The following is a 25,384-nucleotide window of genomic DNA, read 5'->3' as shown; positions in this document are numbered from 1 at the left end:
TAACTGGTGCATCTTTGGCCCAGACAGTAAGTCTTTGTGATGTATCAAGAGCCACGGTATCAAAGGTAATGTCTGCATACCACCAAGAAGGATGAACCACATGGATGCAAGAGGAAGTTGTCTGAATTCTCTGAAAGGGATGTTTGGGTGCTATCTGGACTGAATCCAAAAAAGCATAAAACCACAGATATCCCAATCACGGTAGAATTAAATGTGCAACAACTCCCCTGTTTCCACCACGGTCCATTGGGAGCTCCACAGGGTCAATATACACAGCCCGTCACCCAAACATCTCTTTAATCCTGTTGGATGTAGTTCATCCTTCTTGGTGGTAAGCAGACATTAACTTGGATACTGTGGCTCTTGATACATCACAAAGACTTGCTGTCTGGGCCAAAGATGCACCAGTTATACGCACACAAAGAATTTCTCCTTTTTGAACTCTGATATGTTACCCATAATGTTGTGTGCATTGCAAAATTTTGAGCAAAATTGTGCTCTTACCCTGCTAATAGAACATTCACACTTCATCTCACTGGTGCGATGTGCAATTAATGAAGACTGCCCAACAGGCTGGTCCACTTGAGCAATGAAACCTGCCACACTAAAATGACAGGTGTTTCATTTTCATTCATTCAGTCTAACCCCTATAGACGTCAACGTTATTCCGTTCTCTCAGACTCCCTTGAATGTCCACATTCTACCTTCCACACACAGATGAAGAACGACTACACGGGCGGGCACATGTACACATACACATAAGCGCACGCACACACGCACACACACACACTAGCCAAGTAAACATTGTTAAGGACCAGGTGGCTACAGAAATATGAGTGGGCCCCTTGGCCAAATGCCAAACCTGTTTTACCTGTTGGTGTTTTAGAAAAGTTTTGGATTAGTTTTGCTGTGTACAGCACGTCTCTGTCACACGTGGAGACCCACCATAGGTGTGCACAGATAAAAGGACCACAGATAAAAGATAAAGCACCTGCCGCTTTGCCCTACTGGGCAAAAAAAAACGTTTTGAAAGTTTCTTTTTTGGATATTTTTTTTCACAAGTACAAGTACTGTGGTCCATGTGGACGTGATCATCTATGGTAAAAATGCTTGACAATAGGCCCACTGATATGGTAGGGCACGCGTTTACCACTCGGCCGACCCGAGTTTGATTCCCGGCCCGGGGCCTTTGCTGGTCCTTCCCCATCTCTCTCTCCCAACTCGCTCCCTGTCTCTCCTTCGCTATCCTGTCTCACACAAACCAATAAAGGCTGAAAAGCCCCCCAAAAAAAACGTTTAAAATAATTTAAAAAAAATGCTTGACAATCAAAAGCATGTGATAATTCCCCGATATAATACTATAACTATGTAGCCTATACAGTGCCCTCCATAATTATTGGCACCCCTGGTTGAGATGTGTTTTTTAGCTTCCAATTATTTTATTTTTTTTCTAAATAATATGGGACCTTAATGGAAAAAAAGAGAAAAATCCAACCTTCAATACAAGTGCATTTATTCAGTGGGGAAAAAATCCCACATAAAGAAATAATTATTTGACATCAAATAATGTGTGTCACAATTACTAGCACCCCTGGTGTTAATATTTTGTACAACCCCCTTTTGCCAACAAAACAGCACCTAATCTTCTCCTATAATGTTTCACAAGATGGGAAAAGACAGAAAGAAGGATCTTCAGCCATTCCTCTTTGCAGAATCTCTCTAAATCATCCAGAGACCTGGGTCCTCTCCTCTGTACTCTCCTCTTCAGCTCACCCCACAGGTTCTCAATGGGGTTGAGGTCTGGGGACTGAGATGGCCATGGGAGGAGCTTGATTTTGAGTCTGGTGAACCATTTCTGTGTAGATTTGGCCATATGTTTAGGGTCATTGTCTTGCTGAAAGACCCAGTGACGACCCATCTTCAGCTTTCGGGCAGAGGGCAACAGATTTTTATTTAAAATGTCCTGGTATTTCAAAGCATTCATGATGCCATGCACCCTAACAAGGTTCCCAGGGCCTTTGGAAGCGAAACAGCCCCACAGCATCACTGACCCACCCCCATACTTCACAGTGGGTATGAGGTGGTTTTCAGCATGCGCATCTTTCGTGGCACACCAGACCCACTTAGAGTGTTTGTTGCCAAAAAGCTCAATCTTGGTCTCATCTGACCAAAGCACACGGTCCCAGTTGAAGCCCCAATACCGCTTGGCGAACTCCAGACGTTTGCGTTTATGACTGTGAGTGAGGAAAGGTTTTCTCCATGCATGCCTCCCAAACAGCTTGCTGGCGTGTAGACAGCGTCTGATGGTTGATTTGGAGACTTTGTGACCCCAGGATGCTACCATTTGTTGTAATTCTGTAACAGTGAGCTTTAGAGATCTTTTGATTTCTCTTACCATCCTCCTCACTGTGCGTGGTGGCAAAATAAACTTGGGTCCTCGTCCAGGCTTGTTTACCACTGTTCCAGTTGTTTTGAACTTCTTAATTATTCCTCTCACAGTGGATAAGGGCAGCTGCAGTTGAGTGGCAATCTTCTTGTAGCCTCTGCCTGACCTGTGAAGGTCGACGCACATCTGCCTCACTTGTATGCTGTGTTCCTTTGTCTTTACCATGTTTAAGAGTGGATAAGAGAAATGGCCTCGGTGTCACGTCATATTTATACCCCAGGGAAACAGGAAGTGATGAATTACTAATTAAATGTTCCTACATACTCTGGTAAACTTTGTAAACTACTGTAGAAATGACAGAAATGCTTCAATTATATTTATTTCCTGGGAATTGTTAAGGGTGCCAATAATTGTGGAACAGGTGATTTAATGAAAAATAATTATTTTTTTGTCAGGGATTTTTTCATTTTCTTAAAATTCATTTGAGTTGAAGGCTACATTTTCCTACAATTTTCAGTGTGACAGTATTCTTCTGCAATAAACACTGAATTTATTTTAAGGCTTTTAACACATCTCAACCAGGGGTGCCAATAATTATGGAGGGCACTGTATATCCTAGTAAGGCAGCTGGACGTTCTACATGCCCCCTGCCCCCACCTCGTGCAACTGCCCCCCCAAAATGTCTGTGCACGCCACTGGAGACCCAGGTCAGAATCCGGCCCATGAGCCTGGGTCATACCTCAAAGGTACGCCACCTCTCTCTCCCACTCATTCGCGGGCCCCTCTCCACATGTCCTGTCGTTATCAAGGTAGAAGCCCAGAAAGTATATGAAGGACTTCTTTGCAAAATGCAAAATTTTGGAACATTTTGGGAAAGGACATTTTTGTATTGGTCATTGCATGGCAAAATGCATTTTATATAGGTTTTCAAATCATGTTCTCAAAATAGCCTATTTAAATGGCAAGAATTCACACATTCAGTGCCTGCAATGCCAAAGTAAATTCAAACAGCTCAAACAAAAACACTGCGAAACCAAAGACCACAGTAACAGGAGTGGAAAGGACTGTGTAACTTTTCCACATTACGAAGACATGGAGATGGTGTTGGCTGATAGGTCCAGCTGCAACCCTCCTGAACTGGCGGACAGTTGCCTGGAGGAGGACGATGGAGCAGCAGCGCGCATGGATGACATCGGTAAGGACATGCTAATAATGTTCATGGTTTCAGTTTCAGTGGTGTTTTGAAGTTATATTGTGCTTGGTGTGTGGTAAACATTTTCAACTTCGTAAATAACGTTGCAGTTGATGTGACACAGGGCTACTTGCCGTGGTAATTTCACTGTCAACCATCCAAACATTTCCCACCACATGATGGAGCTACAGCCGAGCTGTGTGTGTGCGTGTGGTTATGTGTGTGTGTGGTTGTGTGTGCGTGTGGTTGTGTGTGCGTGTGTGTGTGTGTTTGTTTGTTGCCAGCCGTTCCTAAAAATAGACTCGTCTAATATATGAGTTAAATCCTGCGTCCCATAGCCTACTGAACTGATGAAGGATGCCGTTTGTTCCAAATTGTTATTTCCATATTGTTGTTTCAAGGCATCTAAATAAACTGAATGACGACTCTGAAATGATCATATTTCATGTTTTTTTTATCCTGATGTACACAGGACAAAATGGACAAAATTATGGTACAAATACGATAATTATCGTACATCTGGCAACACTGCATGGGGTTGTCTGTCGAGAACGCATTCTCCACTCTGAAATCTCTCTGCTGGGTGATCATCAAAGTCTAGTGTTCTTGGCTTGGTAGTGCTTCAGGCGACAGCCGTTAAATTGCGCCGCACTCGCAAGATGAGGCTGAAAGCCTCACAAGCAGCCCAATGAATGGAACATGCTGGATGCGTGGAAGTGAAAGTCATACAGAGTATATGTTGATATTGCAAAGTGATGTATGCTGAATGTTCTGCATAGTGATGAATACTCACATGATATTATTCTATTATGTTTTACATAAGCCTGTTATCATATATAATAGATGTCACGGGGGTGACAAGGACTGGTGGGGGAGGGAACAAAAAAAAGTGAAATTTGGTTCTCGGGGGAAACTTTAATGTGACGGACAGACTTAGAAGACGGAAAGTAAACAACATGATGACTGGCAATGAAGTGCTGATTGCCAACAGGTGAGCCGCGTCAGGGTGATTGGTGCACTTGGAGTGGGCCAGTCTTTTAAAGACTCGGGCTGCCTTCACTTGGGGGTAGACGTCGGGAGGGAGAGACTGCAGTGGAAGCGAGAGAGGGACCGGTGGAAGATGGCGAGAAGCAGCTGCGAGCGGCGGGGCGCCTGTGGCCTGTAACAGGGGGCGACCAGGACCGTGAGACGGACGATTGGACAGTGATCCTAAGGTTTGGAACCAGGTGGACCGGTGGTTGGCGGAACGTGGACGGCTTAGATCCCGGATCAAGTCCGCGACCAACATCGGACGTTGCTGCCTTGACGGATGGGGGCCGAAGACGTACGCCATGATCAAGATAAGTGTAAATTCCTCTAGTCTGGTTGCTACAGCTCCCCCTCGATGGAAGGCTGCTCTCGCATTCACTCTCTCTGTCGCTCTAACTCTCTCTCTCGCTCCAACTCGCTCTCGCTTCTACTCTCTCTCCGTGGGCCTAGAGGAACGCTGATCAGAGACTTTATTACATCTTGACCTGCAGTGCGGCTGCTATCCCTCGTCAATGGGCTACCCCTAGTAGTATTGACATTTGGTGTTTGCTGTGAACCATCACCGTTGTCATTAATGTGTGCTGCACTTTAGATGTCTTCACGAGTGACCATGATTAGCCACTGTAAATTTGGATGAAAGCGACCCTGCTGGTAAAAGCCTCTCATGTCTCCTCAGCTGACTTGCCGAAGATGCTCCTGGACCTCCCCATGGACGAGCCTCCCCTCCAGCTACCCAGCCTCCTGCTAGCCTGCCTGACCTGCCGAGTTGTGGGCCCACTCCGGACAATGGACAATGAACTCTTTTGGACAGTGAGTGTGGGCCCACTCGGTAAGGTGATTGACTGACTGACATAGGCTACAGCCGCCTCCAAAAGACTGAACCTTGGTGCAGTAAAAATAAAAATCATTGTGAACCAGATTTTGTTGTCCTGGCATATTTGTGTGGTGTACAGTATGTTCCTCAGGGTGGTTGGTTTTAACGGGGGTGGCGCTTGGCAACGCGCACCCCGACCTGTGACATATAGCTTAGTAGCCCCATTGTTGGGTAATAATACATAGTTCACATAAAGAAATACATACAGTATTCTTTCAATTTTCAGTAAAAGTAACAAGTACACTTTCCCATTACCAGTCTGCTTTAGGTTGGACGGCTCCACCTGGTGCTCAAAAACAGTTGTGATATGACCTTTCTCATTATTGACATAGGGACATTAGTGTGCTCAATCTAGTACACCCTAGGGCCTATATACAGCTCCAGTACAATTTATTAGAATCATGAAATAGTCAACATATTTCCATAATTGCATCAATACATATTAAACTTTCATGGATTACAGCAGGGCTATTCAAATGGAGGCCCTGGAGCCAGATGCGGCCCTTGGATGGCAAGGTTCTGGCCCCCCATAAGGTCAGAACAAAATGAAAACAACTATGTGTGCCATCTGTGGCCGTGCAAAATTTGTGATCAATAACATTCCAGGTTGGGGACATCTCTACTGTGCATTCACAGAGCGAAATCTTATCTAAAACAGTGTCATAAATAGACCATAAGAAATAGAGAAGCGAATATCTGTTCTGTCTGGAAAGCTATCCGCTTCTTTCACACCCTAACCTCAGACACAGTGCTGCTCGCAGTTATGCAGATTCTACTTTGTATGTTCGTCCCTTTAACTGGAGGGAATTTGAAAATTGGCCTTCGCTGACTTTTAATTGAATACCCCTGGATTACAGTCATTGCCCACCTATTCCAAACATTCACTTGTTTATTTCTATATATTTTGGCCTCCCAGCTCAAGAAAAACACGAGTTGAGAATTACACAATATTAGAATATAATAACATTACCATTTTCTGCAGAACAAAACAGACATTGTATTAGGGATTCACATCAAATCAAAGAAATTTGGTACTTTGTAAATAACATGTTTGGTTAAGCATTGCATGGGAGTTATGGAAGCCAATATATCCTTGATGCTTTGCTGTCAGCTGTTTTTGTTTGTTGATCTGGTCGCCCACACATCCTTCTTCAATATACACCGTAAATTTCCATGCCACATCTTGGTGCTTTGGTGGTATGGACATTCTAACTCACCAGAGATAAAAACCCCATTCATTTTCAATGCATATCCATACCACCAAAACATTTACCTGTTATTCACTATCTAAACATTACAGTTAGGCTGTACCTGTATGTCTGCATTGGAAATGTACAAACAGCACTGTACTTTTTAAATGTTCTTTTTTAAAGCTTTATTTGATAGGACAGTTAAGAGGTCACAGGACGTAAGTAGGAGAGGGAGACGGGGCAGAGATGGGAAACGACCCAGGCCGGACCCAAACCCGGGTCACCCACATGTGGTACACAGAAGACTCTGCCACAGAGACGGTGGCACATGGGAATAAGAAGGACCCTGCGACCTCTGCCACAAAACGCTGCCAGGGATCAGGAAGTTATAAGTTGTAATATCAATGGCTATGGTTACATGATGTTTTTAAATCCGAATTAACAATTCAGATTTAAATAGATCGGATTTAAAGTTATTTTGTGAAGTGTATACATGGCACTTTCACTCAAAGGGACACTGTGTGAGATTTTTAGTTGTTTATTTCCAGACTTCATGCTGCCCATTCACTTATGTTACCTTTTTCATGAATACTTACCACCAGCATAACATTATAAGTATTCATTATGACTGGAAAAAATGCACTTTTCATACATGAAAAGGGGGATCTTCTCCATGGTCCGCCATTTTGAATTTCCAAAAATAGCCATTTTTAGCTGCAAAAATGACTGTACTTGGACCATACTAGAAAATATTTGTTCATTACTTAGTAAACTTTCATGTAAAGATCAAATTTGGCAATAGGCAGCCCAGTTTCAATGAGCAGCATAGTTGCAGTACCTTTTTTGACCATTTCCTGCACAGTGTCCCTTTAAATCTGAATAAACGTCTGGGGAAAAGAAAGCATTGTGATCGGACTGAGGACGCACGTGCTGAGCGAGCCAAATAAGGTGTGGGGGCGTGGTCGCCAAACCTCCAGGGCCTCTGTGTACTACCGGGACAGGATGCTCGTCTTCTGCCCGAAAATATTTCCCTCTGCCGGACTCAAAGCTTGGGACATGCCCTATGGGCTGGGTCTTTCAAAATGCTAACGTTAGCTTACCCACCTATCTTAGAAAAAGAGTAATGTGGAGTAACTTTGTTGTGCTTCATTACTTCGTGGTGCACTTTTACATCAATATATGGATGCCACAACATTTACAGTCTCTTTGGTTATTTAAATTAAGCAAAAACTGTCTTGTAAGAAGTCCACCAGAAGTCGGACATTTTTTCTCACGGAAGCAAAGAACATGGGGTATCGCGCCATCGCGTGGCCAACGAGCATGTGTGGAACGACCGGAATTGTTGTTTAAGTGGAATAGAAGGTTATATGACAGAGGAAAGTGTTTAATCGGAATTAAAAGAGGAATAAACCATCCACTTAAGTTTAATTCCAAATAAACTTAATTCCGGTTCGGTAAGTGTTTACATGATGTTTAGAGCGGACTTAAATGTCTCATGTAAACATAGCGAATGTCTTCTACTCTGTCCAACTTTTTTACATAGGAAGTGAAGTAAGTTTTGCCGGCCTGCTATACTAAAAGGTGCATTGTGTAGGATGGTGGCCAGGTATTGCAACTATGTCACTCATTGACACTATTTACTAGTATGACCAAAGTACAGCAAGATCTGCTGCTCGAGTTGTGCATTTCATTCAAAATGATGGACATGGAAAAGATTAGGATGTGTTCAAAGTATCGGTATCGGGATACGGTATCGCAGGCCTCTCCACGATACGGAGACTCAGCATCGCGATATTTCATGTGTAACAAAAAATGAGTTAATCAAGTTCCTGAAACTGCATCTGACAGTTGCTCCTTGCTATGTAGTAGGCTTACAGCTTGCTCTACAAGGGAAAAAAGTAACATTTGATTATACATGTCTGTTTTCTTAAAAATGAAAAAAGAGAATAGAAACACTCAAAAAAAGTCCAACATATCAGGGAATATACAGTTAGGGCCATAAATATTTGGACATCTGCACAATTTTCATCTTTTTGGTGCTGTACACCATCCCAATGGATTTGAAATGAAACAAACAAGATGTACATTAACAGCAGACTTTCAGCTTTAATATGGGGGTGTTTGCGTCCAAATCGAATGAACTGTGAAGGAATTAAGACATTTTCTATCAGTGCCACCCCATTTTTAAGGGACCAAAAGTAATTGGACAGTCTAGTATTTATACATCAAACTTTCAATTTTTAATTATTTGGTTGCAAATACTTTCCAGTCAGTTACAGCCTGTAATTTGCAATCCATAGACATCAATAGACACTTGGTTTTATCTCTGGTGATGCTATGGTGAGCTCTCTATTGCAACAGTCTTCAGTTCCTGCTTATTCTTAGGGTATTTTCCCTTCAGTTTTGCCTCCAGCAAGTGAAATGCTTGCTCAACCGTACTCAGGTGAGGTGATTGACTGGGCCATTGGATAATATTCCACTTTTTTGGGGTAGAAATGGCTTAGTGGCTTTCAGATGAAGCTTTGGGTCATTGTCCATCTGCACTGTGAAGCATTGTCCAATGAGTTCAGAACCATTAGGTTTAATATGACATGATAATATAGCCTGAAAATCTTCAGAATTCATCCTGTGGCTTTTGTCTGTAGTCCTCATCATCAATAAATACAAAGGGAAAATAGTATTGACAGATACGCATGCCCACACCATGACACTACCACCACCATGATTCACTGATTGGGTGGTATGCTTTGAATCATGCGCAGTTCCTTCCCTTCTCTATACTCCTTTCTTCCCATTACCCTTGTACAAGATGATTTTTGTCTCCTCGGTCCATAGGATGTAGGTCAAGACCTATACAGTCTTTTAAAGATGTTGTTTGGCAAAGCCAAATCTGGTATTGCTATTTCTGATGCAATCAATAATTTACATCTTTTAGTAAACCCTCTGTATTTCCTATGGTGATGTGTTCCTCAATGTTCTTGATCTTTTTCTTGATTGTTGCCTTGGACATGTATCCACCGTTCACCCGGACACTGTTCTACATCTGGCCAACTGTTGGGAGATGGGTTTTTGTTCACCAGATACAGAATATTGTCTGTCATCCACAGCATTTGTCTTCCATGTCTGCCAGGTAATTTGGTGTTGCTCTGGTATTTATTTTTTTCCAACATTCTGAACTCTTGAATTAGTCATATTCAATGTTTCCCCATCTCTCAAATGGGTTTGTTTTTATTTTTTTCAACCTTATGATGGCTTGCATCACTGATGGTGACAGGTGGACTTTGGATCTCATGGATATTCCGTAAAAATATATGGAAATGCAAATGGAACACTTCAAATGAACTCTAAGACCTTGTATTGACATCTTGGTGATGGTGTAGTAAGGGAATAACACACATCTGACGGGAAAATAGCTGAGAAGCCTACTGTCCAATTACTTTTGATCCCTTGAAAAGTGGGCAACACACACAAAAAACGTTGCTATTTCATTCCTGTTTATGCGATATGGATTTTTACACCCTCACATTAACGCTGAGAGTCTAGAGTTGATGCACAGCTTGTTTGTTTTATTTCAAATCCATTGTGGTGGGGTATAGGGTGGAAAAGGATGATGATTGTGTTGCTGTCCAAATATTTCTGGCCCTAACTGTATCTCCTTGAAGTCCATGAATTGGGGTGCACCTGTATCGCAAAACGTATCATGTCGTGACCCCCTGAATCAGGATGGGTATTGTATCGTGACATTGTTGCCAATACCCACCCCTAGAAAAGATCCACCTTTTCATTTATACCTCATCATTTCACAATGACTGCTTGGAATGTTATGCAGATGGTAAGTGGTGTCTGTACCTGATAGTAATATTTAACATGTTGACGCAGTGTGAGTAATGATGGTACATTTCACATCATATGCACAATGCATGGATGAGATGGGTACACTACACTTCTTGAAATGTATCATAGCCTATGTTGTTGAATATGAAATCATATTTAACAGTACTGAATAGGGTGACCAGATGAGGTTGGCTGAAATTCGGGACGGGGCACGCATGTGGTTAGGCTGACTTACAGTACAGTAAAAAAAAAAAAAGAATTTCCCAAGCTTGTCACATCTAGGCTTATGTTATTCAGTAGTGTAACGCCGCATTATGTAATAATGGTGCAATATGTAATAATGTAACAAATTATTACATAATGCGGTGACAATTGCCGCATTGTGTAATAATTTACGCATTTTGTAATACATTTCTTGAACGCATTTCGTAATAACTTTTTTCTCATCTTGTAATAAATTATTACAAAATGCGAAATTTATTACGGAATGCGGCCGCAACTTTTTTTTTGATGGAAATGTAATAACATGGTGCATTATGTAATAATCTATATGGATATGTTTTTTCTTCACTTGGATTCAGTAGGCACAGCACACACATAGTCTCAGTGACATGGTAGTCACTGCCCTCTCTCTCTCTCATTCTTCTCAGTTCTCAAACTGCTCGAGAGTCGCGAATGATGCGGTTAAAACCGTTAAGAAATCATTTCACAACTTGTTGCGTGCAACGAGTACAGCGAATGTCTCACACTTTCTGCTACATTACACCAATTTACAGCGACATTAAATAGGCCAGGTCTAAACACTTCACGAGTTAGTGAAAACTTGTCTTGCACTTGCGTGGGTCTGTGGCGCGGATCTCGAAAGCGCAGGAGAAACCTGTGGTCCTCGGTGCGAGTACACAGTGACCACATAATTATATGAGAGAGAGAGAGAGAGAGAGTGTGTGTGTGTGTGTACGCACGGAGACAAACCTGGCCCATATTGATCTTAAGCCCCATCTTGGCTCTTTGGAAATGTTCTTACCATTACAAAGGCTATTTTAATATTTTCCCCCAAACGACATGAATCAAATCCCAGGAAAAGACCAACCATTAAGTGACACGTGGGGAGCTGTCCATGCTGGTGGTGCTTAATTTTTCCCGATATTTGCCTGTGGGTGAGTCTTTCATGTCTGCCTACATGACCTTGCGCGCCAGGGTCTGACCATGGTGCTTTTTGCCCGTGGAGTAAGGAGACTTTCTTCTTGCAAAGCAAGAAGTCACAGCACCCGAGAAAAATGCCACTCTTGTTAAAAATTACATAGGTATGCTTATGTCCTATTTTCAATTTCAGTCCACTGTTCAGTAGGCCTAGGCTGCAATCAAATTCAATAGCCTATGCTCATCCACATGCACACGAAAAACAATAACCCAAGCGGCGGGACTAATTCGATTATATTCCTTCCAAAAATGTCCGAACGTCACAAAAATCAGTTATTTGCATTGTCCGTAATTATACCAAACAAAAAGGTATCAATAGAAGAAATCAAGTCTTCAGTTACGATAATCCACGTTACAAATCCTCAACAACAGCAAGCCATTCCTTCTCTGCTATGAGGCAGGCAACGGAACAAGTGCAGACAGTAGGCTATATGACCACGTTGATGCTGCACGGCTTGAAAGGATTCTGTCTAAATTAAATATCTTGGATAGCCTATATAGACCTAGGCCTAACTAGATTTGTTGCAATACAGATTCATTTTCTATAGCCAGAAGTTTTCCGTTGGACTGACGAAACCGAACACGATCAAGTTTGCAACTTCTTTCCCTCATGCGCTGTCCGTCAGCACCACCTGTCATTAGACGTCCGATTAGCTTTCATTACGTGCTGAGGGAAAAACTCTCGCCATTAGGCCCATGTGCTGTTGCACTGTTGTGAGGGATATCACCAAATAATTTAGATAAAAGTCAGAACATTATTTTGGCAATGAAAGGCACACAGGTGGCTGGAAGCTCAAGCAGTTTTCAGTCTGTTAATTTATGTTTGTTGGGTGCTCTTGGATATCGGGGATCAGTTCATGTAGAGAGAAGAGTTCATCCAGGCACTCCAAAATAAGGTGTCCAAACGGGAAGTTACATTAAAAAGCCTTTAAAGGTACTGGGCTGGGGTTACATTAAAAAGCCGACATGTTTCGACCTCACCAGGTCTTCATCAGGGCTAGGTTCACCATTGAAAAGAAAGGCCTCCCTTAAATAGTGACATCACCACATGTGACCCATTACGCACTACACACATTTGCGCACACCACAGAAAACAAAGATTAAAAAATAGCCTGGGGTAATAAGTGATGCCACAGAAAAAAATGACCAGAAGTACAAATAAGCATCACAAAAAACAAGTAAAATCAATATCCTCATTTAGATAGCGCATGGCATCCAGTTGGTGTATCCAAAAAGTCTCCCTCTGGTTAAGTCTTTTTAGCCTGTCCCCACCCATCGGAAGAGGTTTGATATGTTCGACGCCCTGTATGCGCAGCAGAGAATCATTTTTACCATGGTATTCATTGAAATGTTTCGCCATGGGATAGTCAAAATTGCCCACTCTGATAGCATATTTATGTTCTGCTTGCCTATCTCGCATGCGCATTTTTGTGCGTCCGATATAAAAGAACCCTTCAGCGCAAGGACAAGTTAGGCGGTATATGACAAATGTAGAATTGCAATTAATGAAATCTCTCTGTCCGTATTCTCTCGTGGTTTTAGTATCCACAAAAGATTTGGCTTGTGTAACATTAGGGCAGTGGGGGCAGTTCATCTACAGCAGGGTGGCCGCGGGTCCTTAAAAAGTCTTAAAAAGTCTTAAATTTCATTTTCGCCAAATAAGGCCTTGAAAAGTCTTATTTTGTCTTAAATTTTCAACCCAAATGTCTTAAATTTGTGGAGCTTAATTTAGGGAGGAATAATTATGTCAGCCATGTGATGAATTTCGCGACGGAAATCGGGAGTTGTAGCCATGTAGTGTAATTTAGAACGCATTATTGAATTTTATTTAGTGTAAAGTTTCATTGTGTATAGTTTTGTGTTTTCAAACGGCTACATTAATGTGAGTAACCAATTGTTTTTTGTGCTTCATTTGAACCTGTGTGATCTTGCGAGTTGGTCCTAATTTCATTTGGAAAATGGTATTGAAAAGTCTTAAAATGTCTTAATTTTGACTGGATAAAACCTGTAAACGCCGCGAGTTGGTCTTAATTTTATTTGGAAAATGGTATTGAAAAGTCTTAAAATGTCTTAATTTTGACTTGGTCAAACCTGTAGACACCCTGTACAGGTGCCAATGGGTTTACGCAGCCAGGTTTCTCTCTTTTTCACTTGTAGGTGAGAGCGCATTAATTTATCTCTTAGGCTGGGTGCCCTCTTAAAAGACACCATGGGTGATTCTGGGAACACCTCACGTAGTTGCGCATCACTTTCAATAATGGACCAATTGTTCTTAATAATTTGCCTGATCCGCGTCGCTTGTGTACTATATGTCGTAACAAAAAAAGGACGGGACTGCTGGTGGCGATGATGTTTCTTTTTGGTCAATAACGTGTTGCGTTGTAGGGAGCGCGCTTCACTGTATGCGTTTTGGATGGCTTCCTTGGAATATTCATTAACTAATATTAACTTTCTGGATTTGACGATATATAAAGACGCGGAGGGACAGCTGTACACCACCTTATTCAGAAAGGCGACCTCTCGGAACACCATCTGAGAGCGGATTCATTCCATCCCCCGCATCTCATTAGAAATATTCCACACGGCCAATTCCAGAGATTAAAGCCGGGCATACACTGTGCGATATTTTCACTCGTGGGTCTTAAGCTTCTGCTCACACTGCACGATGGAATTTCACTGTTTAAAAGTTCACAACTCACGACTCACGTCCTCACACTACACGAGCCAACGGTCGGATGCGAGCGAAATGCTTCCACCGTACGACGCGACAGGCATGTTTCCCCTGTCTGCAGAGGAGTGAACATGCGAACCTGAGGTCGCGCTCAACAGCATGCTACAATGCTACATGCTACACGGATACATTGACTTTCACTAGCTTAGCGACATATTCCCTCTTTTAACTTGTCTTAAAGCAAGACAACGCTTAACATGAAAAATAAGACACTTTACCACCTTTATAAACACCAGCCAACGATTTTAACTGTATTAAGTCCCAAAATAGTGGCATAACCCTTTAATTTGTGCATGTGAAGTGTCAAATCGGGTCGTAGCACTGCTTTAACTGTGCAATTTACGCACGAGCCACGACCAGAATTTCAAACCGTTTTGATTTTCTTGCGACCCTGCGATTGCACGATCGTGAGGCGAAATCGCTTGTCGTTACCCCATGTACACTGCACGATGCGAGACTCACGATTGACCTGCGATTGAGCAAGAAATCGGCCCGACTCTCAAAAAGTCGTGCGAGTGCCAAATCGGGGCAAACGTCGCACAGTGTAAGCCCAGCTTAAGCCGTATCTGTGATTTCGAAAATGATTTTCACGAGCAGGCCGAGCTTATGGAGAAAAGATTCAGTGATAGAGCCTATCACCCTGAAGCCATCCAAAACGCCTAACTTGTCCTTGCGCTGAAGGGTTCTTTTATATCGGACGCACAAAAAGGCACATGTGAGATAGGCTAGCAGAACATAAATATGCCCAACAAACTTAAATGAACAGACTGAAGACTGCTTGAGCTTCCAGCCACCTGTGTGCCTTTCATTCACAAAACACAAACCTCTTTTCCATTTTCAGTTTAATCAAATAACTATATAGCTTTCAAGGTTAAATTGACGAGTACACGCGTCAGTGTAGCATTTCAAAATTCGATTTCTAATCATCAAATGCAGTGCAAAGGGAATTACCGTGATCCAAGGATTTATTTCCACATGTGTACACTGGGAGCGTAATTTATTCTCAAATAAAACCCCGCTGGTCTCCTAAAGGGGCTTTCACCCGACATATAGTCGATACCGGAAAAGAAACAAAATGACGCTTCTTGGTTAGATCCACCTTCTTTGACTGGAGAGAGTGAATAAATCCTGCCTCCAGTCATTTCAATGGGAAATGCTAGGCTAGTGAATTCAGCCAAAATTGACAAATTTTTCAGCTTCAAAGATGGAGTCGTTTCCGCCGTCAGTTTACTCAGCCAATTACGTGCCATTTTAATGACTGACTTATGATTGACCAGTAAGATATATGGAAGACGGGCATTGGATGCATGGAGGTGCCCAACCACACACCTGTATAGGTATGTGTGCCCAACACTAAACTCGCGCATCCACCCTCTTTGAGCGAAGTGACGTCGGAAATGAGCAAATTTGTGAGAATTGTGACAAGGAAGTGCCTTGCTAATCGGCTAAGCTAATCAGCCAAATCCTGACCCCCTGGTATAGACTGCCGTGCACAGTTAAGTACAAAGTCAATACCGGAAAAGAAACAAAATTACGCTTCTTGGTTAGATCCACCTTCTTTGACTGGAGAGAGTGAATAAATCCTGCCTCCAGTCATTTCAATGGAAAATGTTAGGCTAGTGAATTCAGCCAAAATTGACACATTTTTCAGCTTCAAAGATGGGGGAGCGTACCTATGTTCCCACGCCCCATTGGTCCCACAGCCCATTGGTCCCACAGCCCATTGGTCCCACAACCCATTGGTCCCACAGCCCATTGGTCCCACGTCACTAAGACTTTTTTTCATTATTTAGGCCCATTGGTCCCACAGCCCATTGGTCCCACAGTCCATTGGTCCCACATTGCTTTTTTATTTGAATTTTTAGGCCCATTGGTCGCACGGGATTCACTAGTTCGACGCCCTTTCGGTACTTACCGCTTACGTCATACGACCTTAACCCTAAACCTAACCCTAACCTTAACCCTAAACCTAACACTAACCTTAAATCGCTTGTTTGAAATGTTTGATTACCATGTGAAGTACAGAGAGGGCGTCAAACTAGTGGGTCCCTTGGTCCCACAGCCCATTGAATTGTTTGTGATGTGGGACCAATGGACTGTGGGACCAACGGACCTAAAATTAAATTAAAAAATCTTAGTGATGTGGGACCAATGGGCTGTGAGACCAATGGGCTGTGGGACCATTGGGCCTAATTTTGAAAAAACGCAAAAGTCTTAGCAATGTGGGACCAATGGGCCGTGGGAACATTAGGCTGACCCCCAAAGATGGAGTCGTTTCCGCCGACAGTTTACTCAGTCAATTACGTGCCATTTTAATGACTGACTTACGATTGACCAGAAAGATATATGGAAGACGGGCATTGGATGCATGGAGGTGCCCAACCACACACACCTGTATAGGTATGTGTGCCCAACACTAAACTCACGCATCCACCCTCTTTGAGTGAAGTGGCGTCGGAAATGAGCAAATTTGTGAGAATTGTGACAAGGAAGTGCCTTGCTATTCGGCTAAGCCAATCAGCCAAATCCTGACCCCATGGTATAGACTGCCGTGCGCAGTTTAGTACAACCAAAGAAACTCAAGAGAAGAACAATCTCTTGGGGGGAAATGCATTGGCCACGGTGTAGTACGGGGGCGTTGCCTGAGGACACGGATGGATGGAAAATTAACTCCCTTGTGCATGGTCATTGGTCAGTGGGTGCGATTCCGTACTACCTTGAACATGGTCAGTGGGGGCGACACCATGATGGATAATTTGTGGCCAAATTAACGACAGCTGTTGGTCAGCAGTAATTGCTGGGGGTCATTTAGGACAGCTGATAAACATTCACGCTGTCCTATGACCTGTTCCACACTCCGACCCTCGCGGAAGTGTCATTGCATGCTTCCCAGGTGCTTCCAATACTGACCGTAGAAGAAGAATAAAATTTCCGTACTCCCTTCGCCATCATTTCGTACTACGCTGTTAGGACGTGAGTAAGCCCTCTTGTCTCAAGCCTCTTTGGTACAACCAAAGAAAGAAGCTGACCTGCAGCTGGAAATGCAGCAGGTGTAGCATGCCCAGGTGATGCACATGATGTTCACCCAGTTCCTAGCCCCAAGGCGGGGTCAGCTCTATGTTCCCACAGCCAAAATTGTCCCACCTTATTTCTGCTGCTCCATGTTCCCGCATTTCCAAGTAAACTAAGAAAACCAATAGGCCTAGAAAATTAAGTTAAAAATCTTTGTGATGTGGGACCAATGGGCTGTGGGAACATAGACACACTCCCCCACAAGGCAAGGTCCCCCCTATGATGCCAATTCAGTCATCGTTCAACCACAACCATACTTCACCCATCTTCTAATCGCACGCAGTCGCACATTTGCAACGGTAGCGTGTCATTTTTCCGACGTCTCTTTGGTCCGACGCGTCAATATTCCAAAAATGTCCCATTGATCCTACAGCCCATTAAGTTGAAATAATTTAATTAAACCCTTTGCTCCGACAGCTCAATGTCCCGACCAATGGCTGTTTGGGGTGGTTATCATAATTCCCCAGGTCGTATGTCCTGCTCCTGTTTTCCTCGGTGCCAAAGAGTTCAGCTGCATGGGCTGCGACGAGCACATAGATGGCGCTTGGTCAAGCTGTGCCCTTACCAAAACCACCCCTAAACCTAACCTGTCATTAATGCAATGTTTCCAAGTTTTACAATTGTGTCCTACCTAGGACTGGGCGGTTAATCGAGTTTTACGGTTTCTCGAGAAGTTTTATGAAATCGATTAGTATTTTGACATATCGAATATATCGAGTTTAGACTGTAAATGCGTAAGATTTCGCCACTCTGATTTCCCTTCTGTGCTGTGGATCGGTCCGCCCCGCCTCCTCCTTGCATGTGTTTCCCCCAACAGAGCTGGCTCTCCCCTCCCCCTGCTCCTCCTCCTCCTTCCCCTCCCCTTGCGTGTAGCGGCGTGTGTTCACAGACCTGTATTAACCTAGACTGGCAATGCCCCTTGAAATTTTCGGATTTCTGAGAGCCTCAGAATCGTAGTCCGCCATCTTGTTGGAGACTCCCGTAATTATGTAATGACGTCATGCATCGATGGGTTTTTTTTTATAAGTTGGACCAGGCCATGTGTAACGTCTTAATGTTCTAAAAAAGTCTCGCTCTCAAGTGGCTCGTTATTTTCACAGCTGCAATGTGTTTGGTAATAACAGCTGTGCCGTGTTGTTGCTAGGTTACCTTCAGCGTCCTTTTGGTGGGGCTATTAATAATAGCACAGTATAGCTTTACTGAAAACGTACGGCTTATTTAAGAAATATATACATAGTTGTCATTACATCTGAGTAAAGTACATAAAATAAGCTTTATACACGTAAACATGGCCGATTTAGTGTCACAAATATCCACAAACCTGCATAAGCGGCAACGAAAACAGTCGGCTTCAGGGTTGCCAGATGATACTGATTATTTTTGCCCATTTTTACCCACAGACCGCCTTCCGCAACGGCCCGATTGGGCGGGAAACCGCCCGATCTGGCAAGACCGCTCAGCTTCTGGCTCTCTAATAAAACGTTTGGTGGTAGTGAGGGTAATTTCATTAGTGGAGTGAGAATTTAGAGAAACCCACTTTGATAACGTTGTAATCACCGTTTGAAATCGTATGCATTCCTATGGCTCACAGCTGCGTCTGTGGGAGGAGCCCACAGGGCGCGAAAAAAGCAAAGATGGCTGCGCCCAGTCAATCCGAAAAGCTGCCACTGGCTAGAACCGCCCATTGCCAGTCTAGGTTAATACAGGTCTGTGCGTGTGTTTGTGTTGATAAACTCTTTCAACATGGCGGCGCCCACAGAAGAAGCCGAAACAGCAGAATTTGTTCCAAAGAAAAGGACTAACGGCTCAATAATATGGCGTTAATTCGGATTTAGAGCCTCTGATGAGGAGCATCTCTATAAGAGGCTTTGTGCGTTGGTCCGTCCATTCCGTGACACTTTTTGTCAGACATCTTTGTCCCATACAACCAGAGTGGGGTAAACCGGCTGTGCTAATACAGCCGTGATGCGTTTCCCAATCATTGGAAACCGCTTCGAAATGATAATAAACAACTAAAATATGATTTAAGTGTTTCTAGAAAGTTACCGCTGTTTTTATAAGTGCATACAGTGACACTAATAAGCGTTTATTACTGCCGTTTTCTCTGTTTATCACCGCTGCATACTGACGAGGCACCCCTCGCTTCACAAATATTGCCGTCTAGGAACAAAGACCGGTTTATTCTCGTTCCGCCTGGAAGCGGTCCGGAGCAACGGGCCTGACTCCTGTCTGACTCTAGCCTGGGAACTCCCATACTGCCTTTAGTTCTACACAATCGTTTGTGATTAGGTCTGGTGTTAACCAGGCAAGTCTGACTCTAGTCTAGCCTTTGATCTCACATGGTTTAAGCATTTTGATGCTTTGTTATATTTTTTATTTATGTACATATTATCTTCCTTAAAATAACAAACAGAACAAAAAATGACATTGTAATGTCAACATTGAACATCTTTTGGCTAGATAGCCACCGAGCTTTTTTTTTAAAAAGGGTTTTTTCCCCCTTGCATAGATAGAGATATATATCGTATATCGAGATATAGCAGACACTAATCGAGATTATTGTTTTTCTCAATATCGCCCAGCCTTAGTCCTACCCAAAACCATTCCTAAGCCTAACCTGTCACGCTGTCAATATTGCAATGTTTCTGAGTTTTAAATGGGGGGGGGGGGGAGAGAATCGCTATTCCAACACTTCTCAGGGGTTAGGGTTAAGGTTAGGGATGTCGGAATAGCGGCATGTAGCAATAGCGGCGGATGGTGGAAAACGTGTCGATATTCCGACAATAGACATTAACGTCGGAATAGCGACATGTTGGAATAGCGCCACGTAACCTTAAATTTGTGCCTTGATCAAAACTTTCCCTAAACCTAACCTGTCACAGACAGCTGCATGACCACAGTGCATACCCAAGAAGACGGTAATCTGAACTATAGCAGCGTTTGGTCTGAACATTGGACTGTCGAGACAAAGGGTTTAATTCTATCAAGTAAAAGGTCTGTAAGACTATGTGCTGTAGGATCAATGGGAATTTTTCGGAATATTGACGCATCGGACCAATGGTGCGTCGGAAAAACGAGCAGTCCCCGTTCCTAGCCACAAGGCAAGGTCCCCCCTATGATGCCAATTCAGTCATCGTTCAACCCCAACCATACTCCACCCATCTTCTGATCACACGCAGTCGCAGTGTTGCAAGATTTTCTACGACAAATACGCGACTGACGTCCTGAAAACAAGCCCAAAAGAAGCGACTGACGGGCGTAGTGAAAACAAGCCCAAAATAAGCAACCGAAAGGGTGGGTCGTCAGTCGCGTGCCTAGTCAGGGAAGACCTTGCTCTTTGCGGGGGTCTGCGTGGCAGCTAAAATCCACTCAAGTGACCACAGAAAGTGGGAGTTAACAATGCTGTAGTAGGGTCACTTGTAAGGGGTCTGACACACCAAGGCGGTAAAGCGGCGCGGAACGGCCGCGGTTTTTACCGGCGTCAGTGAAAATACATTGAAACCTATCTGTCCTTACACACCAACCGGCGGTAGTCGGGCGTCAGCGGCGCGGGAGCCGGCTCCGCGCCGCGCTGCATTTGGAAAATAGAACTCCAGCGTATTTTTCACGCCGGCAACCGGCGGTGTCTCATTCAAATGAATGGTAAAGTAGCACGCTAGCTTTAGCTGTGGGGAGGGTTTTGAACAGGACTGGCCGCGCACGCCGACGCTGTCAGTGTGCAAGGCAGAGAAAAGCACGCCGGCCAAAACTAAGCAGAAAGACCGCGACCGTTCCGTTCCGCCTTGGTATGTTTTGGCCCTAAGGATGAGTGAGAAAAAAACGAGTTGCCATTGAGAAACACATTCAAATGACCGGCAGAGCATGAGAAAACAGCAAGCCCAACCCTGAGAAGAGCAAGCCCAAAAAAAACGCAACCCGCGACTTTACAAGATTCAAAGCGACTGCTCAAAAAAAGAAGCCCAAGGTCGCTTATAATGAGCGGACTTGGCAACACTGCCTTCAGGCTAACAGTCCACCTGTTCACACATTATATGACCATTCATTCACAGTACCTAGGTCATTCCACCCCAGTAGTGGTCATGCTCACTCAAACACTGGAACACATGGTCAATGCAGTGTTGCCAAATTAGCGACTTTTTGATGGCCCTGGCGACAAAAAAAACTCATCTAGCGATTTAAGCGACTTTTTGGTGCATCTGGCGACTTTTTAGAACGCACATTTTCAGTGACAGATTCATAGTTTTTCCACATAATTGTGACTGCACCGGTGTCAGAAGTTTTTCCCATGGTTAAGCAGGGCAACAGATATCTAGCGACTTTTCAGCGTGCCAATAGCGACTTTGGCTGATTTTCTTTTGGCAACACTAGTACCAAGGTCATTCTACTCCAGTAGATGTCATCCTCACTCAAAACACTGGAACACATGGTCAATGTTCTCCCACATACCTCAGGAAAACACTGTACACACAGCACAATCACACACATCCTACCAGCACTTCTTGTACTTCCTTTCTTGAGGATGACACAGTGTCTGCGATTCATCTTGACTGCCCCCCTTCCCTAGCCTGGGCGAATAGCCGACTGATGACTCCGTCAATCAGTCTGGCAAAAGCCATGAGGAATCCGTCTCCGTGGACGATGGTCTGATCTTACTCTATAATTTAAATTAATTGAAGTTCCAAACTCAAATTAAAACCCATATTGTGCTTTATTACATACCTGCAAACTCAGGAGGGTTGAAAAAGGTGACAAACTAATCGCGGAATCACCCAATAAAATGGTGGTGTACTATGAAGAAGCATTAGATGGTATAAAAAGATAAAGACAGATGTTATTTAGATTAATAATATTATGTCCTTGGTGGCTAACATAAAAATCATGATCGAGCACGTTGCAAAATATGCAAGTGCATGACAAATAGCCATTGCTATGCATTCCTCTGACGTTTATGAAGGTTTCATCGAGTGTGTAGCGTGGGCCTCTCGCTATTCACGGTTAAATGATCTGACATAAGGGAACCAAATTTAGTTCTCTGCTAATCTGCCAATTTATAGCGCAGTCAGGCCCTGCCTACCGTCATTCTAACACATTTTCTCACTCCTGTTTCAAGATATTTCAATTCAAATAAAGCGAAACATCCATGTGGCCGCAGACCTTCTAACATTGGGCTATTTATTTTCACAAGTGGACGGGTTTAGATAGGCCTAATGAAACAATTCCATACCTGCCAACCTTTCAATTTTTTTTTGAGTAGCAACTTATCGCGGCGCTGCAATTCACGGCGCAACAACTTGGCATGGCAAAGCAACGGGGCCGCCGGCGGGCCCATCTGAGAGGCTACTTTGTTTTGCATAGTCTGCCCTACACCTAGGGTTGCCAAATGTCAGCGGGGAAGATATGAGACACTTCATTCAGGCAGGGGCTGTAGGGGTCCTCCCCCAGAAAAATTAGCATTTCTTAGATGCAATTTCCTGCATTTTAATGCATTTTAGCCTAACATCCCGTGTATCTGGCAAATAGTTTATCTTGCTCTTCACAGTACTTTGAACTACCATAATTTATTAAACTTTCATGGAAGTTTTTTTTGTTTCACACCATAACACCAATAGAATGCTATGATATAGTGTGCTGGAATTCAGGCCTCTAAATTAACATTATTGATCACCAGCCAATATGGCTGTTAATCTTACTAGTCAAACATACCACCAGTCTGGCTAGTAAGTGGCTATTAAGTTATCCTATGTACCAGCCAAACAGAGCATTTGGTCACTTGGGGGGTGTTAAGGAGCTGGAATTGAGTATGAAATTGAAGCATTTGCTGATTATTTTTTTGGCTGTAGAAGGTACATGTAGGAAAATGTATAATTTGATTATATAATACCGAGGCATTTCAGTGATTTTTATGAACAAAAAGTTGAATTGTAATGATTCTTTCATCATCTCCCCCAATATTAATAAATGGTGATGTTGTCACCTACTGTGAAGAAGCATCAGCAGTAGAGAAAAATAATATCAGGTTAATATTATTACCTTGGGGGCTAACATCAAAATCATACTTGCATTCATTCAGTACAAAATGCGTCATGTACAGTAGTGGCTCTACTGAGGGACGGGGGCTAATGGCCATTGCATGCTCTAGGAACTTCCACGGTAACTTTGGAGGGGTATGCACGATTCTTTTTTACTTCTCTGCATAATAGTAGGCCTATCTACCCTCATCTGCCGCCATGAGTTGGCTATTGTTCACTGTTCGGCACATATATGATGATAGGAGAATTGATTTTATTAACAGATTGCCATACGTGATTACGGATAGTAGTCGTGGAGTGATGCATATTTGGTATGGCGCATGACCTATTACACCTGTTCACACACAGAATGGGCCACGACGCAGGGGGAACAGTATTCCTATACGGTGTCATGGTAGGTTACGGATGTACTCCGAGCACAACCGTTAGAACTATCGCTTTATTTTCCTGAGTTAAAATGATCCGACGCAAAGGGAAACCGAATTTAGTTTGCTGCTAATCTGCTAATTTATAGCGCAGTCATAGACACATTTTCTCAGTAATCTCGTTTCAGTCCAATATCAAAACAAACAACAACATATTGCCGTCAAATACGGCGAAACATTGGGTGAACCATTACGACAGACCTCGGCCTTTATTTATTTTCATAAGTTTACGGATTTAGCAACTGGACGCAATTCACTATTCCCATACAGGCTACCTTTCTCAAAGCCCATTTACCTTTGAAACGGTGATTTTGACGGTGCTCACTTGTAAAACTACAGCGACAGTACCAAGATGGATAATAATACATGATGACAGGACACTTGTGTCAGAGATTATAGGAGTAATATTACCGGATCTGCTTGTGTGATTTCGAAGCAAACTTTCTATCGGACGGCAGCTGATGCCTCGACTCGAGAGGAGCGCAGCACAAAAAATGAAGACCTCAAGACTAGCGCTCTGATTGGTCAATATTCCCCCCCCACACGTTGCTGGCCAATGGAAAGGCCAGCGCGAGACAATTGCAAGCAGAGCCATGTCTACGGCTCTGTCTGGTTGCAAGTCTACAGAGCAATTTATAAGGGCCCATGAACACACTTTGCTTTCGTTTTTTTCGCGTATTTTGAAGTGATAACGCCGTAGTTTGATGTCAAAATCCGTATCTGCTACACAAAATGCGTAATGGTCGGCAGGTATGCCATTCACAATTCCCAAACCCTGCTCAAATCCCATTTACCTTTGAAACTGTGATTTGGACAGCAGTCATTTGTAAAGGCAAAGCGACAGTACCAAGGTAGAAGATAATGACAGGGGGATACGTGCGTTTCGCGACCACCGTTTCATCAGCTGTTCACTCCGACTGGTGCCTCGGAAAGTTTTGGCGCTAACTAGCCGTTTGAATTACCGCGCTGATTGGTCAATGCTTCCCTCAACACATTTGCCGGCCAATGGGAACGGCAGGCAGAGGCAGACCAAGAAAAGATCACAATGTCGCTCAACCGTAATGTCTGTAAAACTAGCAGAGATTCTATGAGAAGTATCACCGTATCCAGTCTATCTGTCTGTAGTCTGTCTCCATCTGCCTGCCCCCCACCCCCCCATTTTTTTTTTCCCTTCGGATCTACACGATTCACGCAAGTCAGGGGTTTTCAATAGGTGAGGCGCGCCTCCCTCGGGGGGCGCCAAAGAGCGCTTGGGGAGGCGCGGCAACACGTGAAGAAAGGTGCATTTTCTGTACATATCTAGAAGCCTAATGAAATGCACCCTTTCTACTACCACTACAACAACAGAAGTCAACGAAAAAGGGGCGTCAGTAAGTAGGAACATGACCTTGTAGGCTTATGAGTTATAATTCAATTCATCAT

General features: G+C 43.5%; 1 protein-coding gene across 1 annotated transcript in view; it reads left to right on the top strand.

Moving 5' to 3' along the window:
* The window catches only part of gpr179 (G protein-coupled receptor 179), a 440,981-nt gene that overhangs the window by 36,982 nt on the left and 378,615 nt on the right, over positions 1-25,384 (top strand). The gene's annotated exons all lie outside the window — the stretch shown is intronic.

Source organism: Engraulis encrasicolus, chromosome 1 (genome assembly GCF_034702125.1).
Source record: "Engraulis encrasicolus isolate BLACKSEA-1 chromosome 1, IST_EnEncr_1.0, whole genome shotgun sequence".
Taxonomy (NCBI): domain Eukaryota; kingdom Metazoa; phylum Chordata; class Actinopteri; order Clupeiformes; family Engraulidae; genus Engraulis; species Engraulis encrasicolus.
The sequence above is the reverse complement of the archived record's forward strand: the minus strand, read 5'-3'. Positions and strand labels throughout refer to the sequence as shown.